This window comes from Stenella coeruleoalba (genome assembly GCF_951394435.1).
Source record: "Stenella coeruleoalba genome assembly, chromosome: 19".
NCBI classification, from domain to species: domain Eukaryota; kingdom Metazoa; phylum Chordata; class Mammalia; order Artiodactyla; family Delphinidae; genus Stenella; species Stenella coeruleoalba.
This window is the reverse complement of record NC_137165.1, coordinates 5,972,512-5,985,273: the sequence shown is the minus strand read 5'-3', so window position 1 is coordinate 5,985,273 and position 12,762 is coordinate 5,972,512.

Genomic DNA, 12,762 nt, shown 5'->3' with positions numbered 1-12,762 from the left:
GCCTGTCTATCTCGTCTACACCTCCGCTCTGTCCACTCTCTACCCCTACCTCCTTCCCCGTCATTTCTAACTGGGATAACGGGTGAAGCCCTCACCAGTTTCAGAACTTCCAGTCTTGCCCATTTCCAGGCCATCCAGCACTCGACCACACAGTCATCTTGTGGGACAAAGCTGTGTTAGTAGTAAGTATCAAAGGTCCAAATCTGAGAGACTGGAGTTAAGTGTGTATCGTATGAATGTTCAATCATGGGCAATTGGCAAACCGTAGAGCATTTAAAAAAGGAATTGTCAGTATAGTGAAGTACCCTGCGCAGGGTTAGGAGGAATGGGAGACATCTCCTCTGAAGAAACAAAGCTTTGGGCGAAGCGGGGGATGGGTGGGTCATGATGTCTTCACATATCTGAAAAACTGACCAGTGGGAAAGGCATTCAGCATGTTTTTCTAGGTCCCAGGACCTGAGCAAGACCCACTCTGCGGCGAAAATAGTGAAAAATACTATTTCAGCTTAACCCAGCTGGAAGTTTCTGAAGGTGGCTTGTGTAACAAAGCTCTTTTTTGAGTTCCTGAGCAGAACATGGGTAACAATTTGTCAGAAACATTTAGAGAGACACTTGCAGAGGGTGTTACTTCCAACACCAAGGTGTTTTGCTTCTAAGAAATTCAAGAGGTGAGCTGGTTTGGAAAGGGAAGATGATGAGTTTTTATCTTCAGCATGTAAGTTTTTAGCTGATCAACATCCAAGGAAGATAACAGTAATTTGAGAGCTTTAATTGGGCCACGGAGCCCTCTGTGAATCTGATGGAAGCTATAAATCTTTTCACAAGGAAAGTGCACATACGTATCTATATACAAAATTTTGCATGCAGATTCAGGGAGTTCACAGAGCCCTGAAGTGCATCCTTGGAACCCACGGACTTCAGGTTGAAAACTCTAATTCTGATAGATGGTTCTTGATATGGAAGTTACACTTGGCAGTTTAATAACTTCTTTATAAACTGTCACCTTTCTCCTTGTGATATGTGATCATCATTCCTAACCATAAAAGTTTTGGCCACTAACTAGGTCTGTTAGGCTCTTGAAGTATGAGTTGAGACAATTATTTATTATTAACTGTGTATTGTAGTGCTTCTCCTCAGACCAGTGCCAAAAGTATCATTTTGGAAGTTTGCTTAAAAACTGTATTTCCAGGCTCCACTTCTCAGAGAACCTAATTAGAGGAGAAGGCAAGAAATCTGGGCTTAACATGCCTTCTGTGTGAGTCTGCTGTGCAGCCACATTTGAGAAGCCCTGATTTAGGGCAGTGGTCGCTACACCTTTTTTTTTTTTTTTTTTCCCTGTGGTACACGGGCCTCTCACTGCTATGGCCTCTCCCGTTGCAGAGCACAGGCTCCAGACGCGCAGGCTCAGCGGCCATAGCTCACGGGCCCAGCCGCTCCGCGGCATGTGGGATCTTCCCGGACCGGGGCACGAACCCGTGTCCCCTGCATCGGCAGGCAGACTCTCAACCACTGCGCCACCAGGGAAGTCCCCACTACACCTTTTTGATCAAGCACTCTTTACCAGTAAAACTATTTTGAGGCTAGAGAGCCACTATTTGTATATGTATTTATTAATAAATAATATACATGTATCATTTTGCCTACATATTCTATATAGTAAAACATGTGAATATAAAAGTCAACAAAGACTGAGGTAAGAATGAAAAAATAATATTTCAAAATATGTATTTTATTTGTTGAATAAAATTCCCACTTAAAATGAGATGGAACAGGCCTCATTAGTTGAGCAAATCTTGATTTAATACTCTAATTATACAGAGATTTTTCAGGTCTTGTTCTACCTTTACTTTTTTTTTTTTCCAACACTTAGTTTTAATGGTTGTCATAAATAAAAAAAGAAACTTCACAAACCCTCCAAATGGAAAAAGTACATCATTGGCAAAACATTTTCTTTTTTCAATACCATCTATTAATTAAGTGATTTTTGAAGAAATGTGCCTACTAAGAAATTCCAAAAAGTACCTGGTAGGATATTCTATGACCTTAAGCATCACTGAAAATTATCTTCATGTTCTAGATAGGGTATCAACCACAGAGCCTAAAGTTTACTAAAAGCTGGGATCTCACCTCGTCAAGACTCTCTGTATAATTGATCCGTCTTTTGTTCGTGCCAGAAAAAGAGCTCCTGCCTTCAGGTACAGACTGGAAAACTTCTGAATTCTATAGATGATTCTTTTTTTTTTTTTTAATTTTATTTAAGTATAGTTGATTTACAATGTTGTGTTAATTTCTGCTGTTCAGCAAAGTGATTCAGTTATAAATATACACACATTCTTTTTCATATTCTTTTCCATTATGGTTTATCACAGGATATTGAATCTAGTTCTCTGTGCTATACAGGACCTTGTTGTTTATCCATCCTACATATAATAGTTTATATCTGCTTATCCCAAACTCCCAATCCATCCCTCCGCCACCCCCCTGCCCCTTGGCAACCACACATCTGTTCTCTATGTCTGTGAGTCTGTTTCTGTATTGTAGATATGTTGATTTGTGTCATATTTTAGATTCCACATACAAGTGATATGTGGTATTTGTTCTCTTTCTGACTTACTTCGCTTAGTGTGATGCACAGATGATTCTTTATCCCATCAACTGACCAGGGGCCCTTTAAAGCTTGGAGAGTTCTATCTGGTAAACAATTTCAGGGAGATTGAGTAAGAGGCCTCAGACTCCCTTAAACATTCTACCACCCAGAATTCTCCTTCTTTGGTCCCTTAGGTGCTTCATCTTGATGCTTATTACTGATTTCTGTTTTCCACACGGTCACTTGTGGCCTCTCTGGGCCTCCTTCCCTTCAAGCTGTTTTATTTCTTGCTGAGCTGATGACCCTCCCAGCTTTGGACAGCCAGCCCCTGCCCTTGCTGAATCTGTGACGTTTCCCTCTTTCTGATGGCCAGGGCTCCTGAAAACCCCATCAGCATCGAGCTGTGGGAGGCCCATCTGTCCCTGCTGTCAGATGCGAGGGATGGCTGGACCACTGCCCAGGTTTTTTCAGATTGAACTTTCCTCCCTGTGACAGAAGCTTCCAGGAGCATTTGGTGACTCTTGAAGGGCTTGAGATCAATAGAAGAAGCAAGCTTTTTCTTCCTCTGGGGAGCCAGCAAGACCGGTGAGTCATCTGTCACTGCTAATTAACAAAAAGGGTCTGAACATTGGGGAACACACAGAGAGAAAAGGATTCGGATTAACCAGACACTGGGGTTTAAAAGAAAATACCAAAAAAACCTATTTTCCAGAATGTAGTCTATTCATTATGTGGTATTCGGAGACCAGAGAGAAAATTAAGTTAATTGGCAGCAGCAGTGTGTTTTAGGAAGCCTCGGAGGGCCACTGCAGAGAGATTCAGGCTGCCCATGGAGATGCGCAGAAGAAACAGCATGTGGCCAAGGGCACAGAACACAACCTCATCTTGGAAGAAGCTGGGATACCAAGAATTAGGCTTAGAGTGTATTCATTAAAGCTTGCAGAATTTTACCAAAGATCCCTTCTTTCCTCTGATGCTGCTGTGGACCCTCCAAACCAGGCACTGGAAACTGGAGGCATGTATTTCGTTTGGCAAGCACAGTTTTTAAATTCTTATTTTGAATGGGAACACCTTTTATGGTGTATGACATACGCTGACCATCCCTGTAAATCAAGTCTGTCTACATTTGCCAGGACTTTAACCTGGTCTCCAAAGGTGTTTGAACAGAACTGCTCAGTAATATTCTCCAGAATTCAGAGGAGATGGTAGTTTAATGATGCCCACCTTGGATTCTGGGTTTTAGAGCTCATTGGGGATGCCTGAGGGCTCAGCTGGCCAGTGGGTTGGAGGGCTTTCAGGGGAAGAGGCAAGGCTGACCACTGCAGCCTGGGGAGGGCACTGCCTCACCAGAGCCCTTCTCCCCCAGAGCCCTTCTCCCCCACAGCACTGGCCATGTTCTTGTCAGTCCGTTGTCTCCACCAGGCACCAGGCGTCTAGGAACTGTCCTTCCCCAGGTACCCGTTATTCAGGTCAGCTCCCAAGAGAGAAATATGAAGGAATCAGTCAAGGGCGACAACAAGAATTTAGCCTAGGTGTACTGTAACTGTATTTTCAGGACCCAAATTCAGACCTCATGGTCCAAAATTGGGAACATAGTATTTGAATTGTGACCGTCCTGGAAGGTTCATGACTTGTGAGCACTAGAGCTCAACCAGAGTCCACTAGGGGGGAAAAAAAGAGAAAGAAGGAGTTAGATCTTCAAGACCTATCTGGGAGAGTAAGACACTTGTCTCATGGATACACTTTCTTATAAACTGGGATCTGGACTTCTTTCTCCATGAAGAATGATCTTGGATTTCCACCACATACCTGAAAACTTATGTAGTCAAGGAGACATGGTCTGGTGTAGACAACCTTGTCTGTGAACCTGTGTCGCCCTCCAGGGCCACCCCTAGGACCACCCGGACCACGCATGGATGCCGGAGGACAGTTGTGTTCAAGGCAACCACATCCAAGTGGCATCGTTTGGACCTCGTGAAACAGTGATGTGAGTCCTCCTAAGGTCCCTGCAGCGTCCTGTGGTCCTCCAGGACAAATGCTACCCATCTCTGTGTCGTCATACATTCCTGAGCTTTTAAGTTCATGTCTCCTTGCTCCAGCCTGGCTGAGAGGGAAAAGAACAAAGAAATCCCTTAACTTGGCTTCCTGAAAACCACTGAACTGCACCAAACTGTCTAAAAATATATTCCTGAGTTCTAACACACAGACTTGTGAGACGGTAGGGGAAAAAAAAACCTGCTAAAACATGGCTTATATATGTAACATCAGGAGAGAGTAGTTTAGAAATGACTAAAAGAATATCATTTTTCTTTGACTGCACATGTGGCTTGGATTTAATAAGGCATAATAGACCAAAAATGGCATGAAAGCTCTACAGTAGCACCTGTCTAGAACAGGTTAGAATAGGCAGAGAGAAATGGGGAGGGTAGCTTAACAAAACTTTATTTTCAGGCTTAAAGGGAACCAGTAAAGACTTTTAAGTAAAAAAAAGTACTATCAAAAATTTTACTTTATTGATCTAGTAATAAATATTCACTGAGTAAATTCTTACATGATTTATCATCTATGTATCTTGCAATTCATTGCTATTCAAGTAGAACCTGAGCAGAGAATAGAAACTCGGTACATATATCTTCTGTTCAATAAAGAGAAGAAAAGAAACATTTTGTGTAAGTAAAATAGAATATATAAGGGAAAAAACATATCTTTTTATAAAACAGACTTTTCAAAAATAATTTATGTTTCTGATTAATTTTTAAATGAAACTGCTTAAAAGAATTTAAATGTATGCTAATAAATACTTTGTAACTCATAAAAGAATGCTTGTTGCAACAACAAAAGGACAGCTATCAAGCTCAATTTAGCTACATATTAAATAATTTTCATCAGGTATTACATTTACAATATTCACAATTCATAAGCTACCAAAAGTTTATTACCAAAAGACTTTCTCCAAATCCTGTTGCCCAGTCACTTATATGGAGAAAGGAAAGATGAATAAGACAGATAGGAAGTGGAAAATTCTAGTTCTTTTTGAAATTTTAGTTCTTTATAACAAATTTTGATGCAGTATTATGTGAAAGTCTTACAACTCTAAATTGGTACTGGAGGGACTTCCCTGGTGGTGCAGTGGTTAAGAATCCGCCTGCCAATGCAGGGGACACGGGTTCGAGCCCTGGTCAGGGAAGAGATCCCACATGCCGCGGAGCAACTAAGCCCGTGCGCCACAACTACTGAGCCTGCGCTCTGGAGCCCGTGAGCCACAACTACTGAGTCCACATGCCACAACTACTGAGTCCGTGTACCACAACTACTGAAGCCCCCGTGCCTAGAGCCCACGCTCTGCAACAAGAGAAGCCACTGCATTGAGAAGCCCGCGCACCACAAGGAAGACCCAATGCAGCCAAAAATAAATAAATAAATTAATTAATTAATTTAAAAGAATAAATTGGTACTGAAATGTGGCTGTTTTGTGAGCCATCAGAGGCTGTCTTTATCTACGACCTAAGACAAGATCAGGGAGAGAATGACTTTAGATGAATGAACTGAGTTTAAATACGACCTTTCTTCGAACTAATGGGAGCTTGTGTCTGAGGTAGTTCATAAGTTAGAAATGTCAACAGAAAAATATATTTATCAATTTTTAAAGGAAAATATATACCATTATTATTTAAATGCATACTACTATAATTATGAACGAGATTTGTAATCATTGGTTTAGAAGCCATTTATATTTATTTATCTTTTATTCATTTTTTTTCTATTGCATTGCTGGTGCTCATTTATTGGTTCATACGTTCTTTAGATATATAAATAAATATATATTTATGTATTACAGACAAACATATGAAGTGCTTCTGGGGTATAATGAGGTATAGTTTTCAGAGGTGTATTTAGACTTAGAGAAGCTCTTAACATCTGACTAATATAAGGTAAGTTGCATTTTTCCTAAGTGTCCACTTTATCTTTTATAAAACCCAATCAGACTTTTTGTTCTTGTGACGTCTTCTCTCCTGCTCATTAATATTTTTGTGCTGTGTATAACTTTATTATTAATTCCTATTGTTGAATAATTGAATTTTTTTCAATATTCCAAAAATAGAGAATTTCCTATGTGTCCAGCATTAATTTTTTAATTAATCTATGTCGCTGATAAAATGCTTCAGCCACTACTAATAGAATTTAGTTACTGATTTCTGATGGTTAGAGGAAGCCAACAAATTGTACCTCTCAGAAAAGGGCACAGTTTCCTTGAGCTCTGACTGGTAGATTTGATATGGACCAATGTACTAAAAGTGAGTCATCGATGGTCACAGGAATTCATGTTGTGGTAGTTCCTCTTGAAATGAACACATTTCATTTTAAGTTTATAAAATATACAGTGTCTGCCAATGTCCAATTCAGTGGCTATTATAGATGAAATGCCTCAAAATACACTGTTACCATAAAGGTGGCTCTAATAAAAAAGACAGATCATAATGTGTTTGCCTAAGATGTGGAGAAGCTGGAACATTCATACACTGCTGGTGGAAATGTAAAATGGTGTAGCTACCTTGGAAGAGAGTCTGGCAGTTCCTCAAATGGTTAAACACAGAGTTACTGTGTGATCCAACAATTCTGCTTTTAGGCATGTACACAAGAAATTTGAAAACCTATGCAAAAACTTGTACACAAGTGTTCACAGCAGCGTCATTCATAATAGCCAAAAAGTAGAAACAACCCAAGATGTCCATCAATGGGCAAATGAATAAGCACAATGTGGTGTACACAACGGCATATTATCCAGCCATGAAAAGGAGTGAAGTTCTAATACAAGCTACAACATGGACGAACTTTAAAAATATTATGCTGGCTGAAAGCAGTAGGATACAAAAGGCCATGTTCTATATTATCACCTAGAAAAGGCAAATCTATGACGACAGAAAGTAGATTAGTGGTTGCCTAGAGCCGGAGCTGGGGGTGGTCGGGGCCAGTTGAAAGTGACCGTAAATTGTATGGAGTTTCTTTCTGGGGTGATGGGAATGGTCTCAATTTGACTCCTGTTATGGTTGCATAACTGTGTATATACTAAAAACCACTGAACGGTACATTTCAAATGGGTGAATTGTATAATATGTGCATTATAGCTCAATAAATCTGCTACCAAAAAACCCACACAATGAAACAAAAACAATGCTTTTAAATTGAAGCCAGATCATGTTACTTAATCTAAAAAGCAAAACCAAAAATGAAACAAAGCCCACAATGTCCTCCCCTAAGTAATTAGTAAATGCTACAACCTTGAGTGAGCCAGAGATGCCTGTTGTGGTCTCACGTAAGTCCACGGTCAACATATGCCCCTGCACAAAGAGGACCCTGTGTGGCTTTACCCTAGGTGATTCCTTTCTTTTAGATGAGAAGTTTCAATAAGTCCTGAGTTTTATAAGCTACCTATTCGATTGGATTAAATTAGTTAGACATTTATACTTAGTTTACTTGGATTGTAATTTTGCTCGAGGGCAATATAATTGAGCAATATGTTTAATTTTTGTGTGGTTTTTTTTTGGTTTTATAGTGTTTTTCATTTTCTTCTAATATTTTCTTATGAAAAAATTCAAACATACAGTTGAAAAAACTTGTAGTTATCCTCGGTCTACCCACTACCTAGAGTTTAGCATTAACATTTTGTTATGCTTGTTTCAGCACGTATCTATCCGTCTATCCATCCCTCTAACCTTCCATTCAGCCATCTTTTTTTTCTGATGCATTTCAAAGTAAACTGCAGGTATCAGGACATGTCCTCTTTAAGACTTCAGCATTCAGATCATGAGCCTGAGTTCAGGATTGGTTCACAGTTTCTTCTTTTGATATATAATTTACATACTTTGAAATTCACAAATCTTGAGCATGTATTTGCTGCATTTTGACAGATGCATAAACTCCTGTAACCCAAACTGCTATCAGGGCATAGAACATCACCTTTACCTTAGGAAAGTTTCCTCTGGCCCCTTCCCAGCCAATCACGCTGAATTTCCTGTTCTCCCCGACAAAAGTGCCCACTGTTCTCTCTCTCGCTCTCTTTTTTTTTTTCCATTTTAGTCTCATTTTGTTTTTTAAAAAACAGTGAGGATAGATCAACAGAATACAGAAGATGAGGACAGGCTCTGGGTGTAGTTCAGGCAGATGAGAATTGTATCATTCTGGAATATATTTGTATCTGGTCAGACCACTGTTAATACTATCAATAATACACCTCACTGGGGCTTCCCTGGTGGTGCAGTGGTTGAGTCTGCCTGCCGATGCAGGGGACACGGGTTCGTGCCCCGGTCCGGGAAGATCCCACATGCCGCGGAGCGGCTGGGCCCGTGAGCCATGGCCACTGAGCCTGCGTGTCTGGAGCCTGTGCTCTGCAACGGGAGAGGCCACAGCAGTGAGAGGCCCGCGTACCGCAAAAAATAAAAAAATAAAAAAATAATACACCTCACTGTGGTAGTGACTTAGAGTGAGGTATTTCCATTTTTAAAAAAATTCTTATAAATAAAGTTGTGATGAACATTTTCCTATAAATCTCTAGATGCATATATAGTTATTAATAGTCAAATTGGTATTTCCCTTTATCTGAACCAGACTGAACTTTGGTTCTTTTGATGGAATGAACTCACATTCCCTTCATTTCCAATTAAGTGCAATGCTCAACCAATATCCAGAAACCTGCACAGAGGCAACATCGGCCATTGGATGGCCTGGTCCTAAACCCCCAGCGATTTGGGGATGGACAGGAGATGGGTTTTGCTCAAAGCCAACTGCTGAGCCCTTGTAAGGACTATCACATGATTGTTACAGCCAAATAGAGGTGCCTGACCCTTCTAACTTTCTCAGAGACTGAAACTGGGGACCTAAGGTGAAACCCAATTGCAGCTTATTTTTGCCTTATTTGGAATGTGAAGAGAAAACTGTCCTCTTAATGTAACCACTGAGACATGTATCAAGAAGAACAAGCAAGCTACATTTCTAAGCAAAGGTGCTCTAAGCAGGGGGTATGTAGATGTCACTCTGACCTCGTCATACATTGCTCATAGCAATGGCCTTACTCTGTTATTTCCATCCTCTCCAGTGGGAAGGAAAAGTCATTACAGGACAGAGCCAAGAACTTCAGGCCCCTTTAGGGATTTTTCTCAAGGAGCTCTTATAAACATGAATTTGCTGGTTATTGAGACATATTTTGCCTAATTGCCTTTTTGGCTCCCCAAGGATTATGCTAGCTACTAGTATATTACTAAAAAAGCTGTACTTCTTTTAAGCGATTCATTATTTTGAACCATGTATGAGTTTGTTATGGCTGTCATAACAAAGTACCCCAGACTGGGAGGCTTAACCAAGAGAAATGTATTTTCTCACAATCCTGGAAGCTGGAAGTCCAGATCAACGTGTCAGCAGGGTTGCCTTCTTCTCAGGCCTCTCTCCTCGGCTGGTAGATGGCCGTCTTCTCCCTGTGTCTTCACACAGCCTCCTCTCTGTGTGTCCTGTTCTCCTTATAAGGACACCAGTCATATTGGATTAGGGCCCAATGTGACCTCCTTTTACCTTAATTACCTCTTTAAAGCCTTATCTCCAAATACAGTCACATTCTGAGGTACTGTGGGTTAGGACCTCAACATACAAATTTTTTTTGCAGGGGAGACACAATTCAGTCTATAAGAAACAATAAAACACAAATATATAAGAAAAATGTGAGCATAAGAAAAAGTAAAAAGCTCATAGCTTCATCAGTTTGAACAAACCAAGATCCTTTCTTGTTTTTGCCCAAACTCAGACCTAGTTGATGGTTTTTTAAAAAAATTAATTAATTAATTTATTTTTGGCTGTGTTGGGTCTTTGTTGCTGCGTGCAGGCTTTCTCTAGTGGCAAGTGGGGGTTACTCCTCGCTGTGGTGTGCGGGCTTCTCATTGCAGTGGCTTCTCTTGTTGTGGAGTACAGGCTCTAGGCGTGCAGGCTTCAGTGGTTGTGGTATGCGTGCTCAGTAGTTGTGGCTCTTGGGCTCTAGAGCGCAGGCTCGGTAGCTGAGGCGCACGGGCTTAGTTGCTCCGCGGCATGTGGGATCTTCCCAGACCAGGGCTCCAACCGGCGTCCCCTGCATTGGCAGGCAGATTGTTAACCACTGCGCCACCGGGGGAGTCCCTGATGGTTCTTATCCCTGGTTCTTATGCACTAGTTAACAATACTAACAGCAATCCAAGTATACTGTCCGTTTTATTACAAGCTCAGCATTAGGCATTATTAAACAAAAAACTAATTAGTTACATATTACTCTTCTTTTTTGTCTGAAAGCATCCTTTATTTCTGCTTTCTTTAGATTCTTTTTGTCCCATTTTATCTTAAAGTACTTTTTTTTTTTTTTTTTGCGGTACGCGGGCCTCTCACTGTTGTGGCCTCTCCCGTTGTGGAGCACAGGCTCTGGACACACAGGCTCAGCGGCCATGGCTCACGGGGCCAGCCGCTCCGCGGCATGTGGGATCTTCCCAGACCGGGGCACGAACCCGTGTCCCCTGCATCAGCAGGCGGACTCTCAACCACTGCAGCACCAGGGAAGCCCTTAAAGTACTTTTTTAATTAAAAATTTCTTTTTCATTGAAGTATAGTTGATTTACAATGTTGTGTTAGTTTGTGGCGTGCAGCAACATGATTCAGATATATATACATATATATATATTCTTTTTCATATTCTTTTCCATTATCATTTATTACAGGATATTGAATACAGTTCCCTGTGCTGTACAGTAGGACCTTGTTGTTTATCTATTTTATATACAGTCATTTGTATCTGCTAATCCCAAACTCCTAATTTATACCTCCCCCACCCCTTTTCTCCTTTGGTAACCATAAGTTTCTTTCCTATGTCTGTGAGTCTGTTTCTGTCTTGTAAATAAATTCATTTGTCTCATATTTTAGATTCCACAATATATTTACTCTTTTAATTCAACTTTCCTGAATGAATTTCCTAGTTGGAATGTTTTCCTTTAGGTTTATTTGTTATATATATTTTCCTCATTCAAGTTCACTTAACTGTATCAGGTCAATGTTTTTCTTACTTGAACAATCTTAAATGTAACCTATATAATCTAAAATAATATTGGAAAACTTTTTCCTACTAAATAGTTGACTAATCTCTAGTATTGCCTCTAGGATTTCTATTAAATAATAAGTTTCTATTAAAGAAATATGTATAGGGCTTCCCTGGTGGCGCAGTGGTTGAGAGTCCGCCTGCCGATGCAGGGGACACAGGTTCGTGCCCCGCTCCGGGAAGATCCCACATGCCGCGGAGTGGCTGGGCCCGTGAGCCATGGCCGCTGAGCCTGCGCGTCCGAAGCCTGTGCTCCGCAATGGGAGAGGCCACAACAGTGAGAGGCCCACGTACCGCCAAAAAAAAAAGAAAAAAAGAAATATGTATGATTGGAAAAAGGAATTAGTAGCACTTTACATAAGACTATAAGTATATCAATTGTCCACATCAAAAAATGGGGGAGGGATACTTATGGTACTGATGCAGGTGGGGAGACTAGAAGTCTTCCAAGTCATTTCTTGGTACCACTCCAAAACCCAAGGAACTGCAAGTGAGAAATGAGATGACATACACAACACTGACATTTAGTCAGCAGGAACTGGTTGTGAAATCTACTGGCAGGTACTGGAATAAAGTGTCAGAAAATTTCTCAGAACTATTTGGTGTCTGGGAATCCTGCATCTGGAGTCTGATGATGACATTTGGTGTGTTTGCCAAAAAACTATGAGGCTGTTGATGCCTTTTCCCAGGATGTTAAAGTGGTCAGGCCAAGGGAAGTGCAAAACTATTGCCTGGGGGTGGTGGTGGTGGGGTCCCTATATTTTTGCATCAATCTTTGTTAATTGTTGGCAAGTTGTGTTGATGTTTTGAGAGAAGAATTTCATTTAACTTTCGATACTGACCCCTCCAGGCATTAAAATATAAACCTCAAAGGAAAGAAAGCTGTCTTCCAATCTGTACCTCCAAAGAAGAGCATTTAGGGAGCCTCAGCTCCTCCTTTTCTCTGTCATTTGTTGCTACTCTTCCCATCAGCACCATGCCAAAGATGCAGATTGAGTATTTAGCCTGTACTCTGGGCTGAACAGCCTGGATGGGACACTTTCCTTCCAGGTTCTGATTATATTTCCTTTCTGGG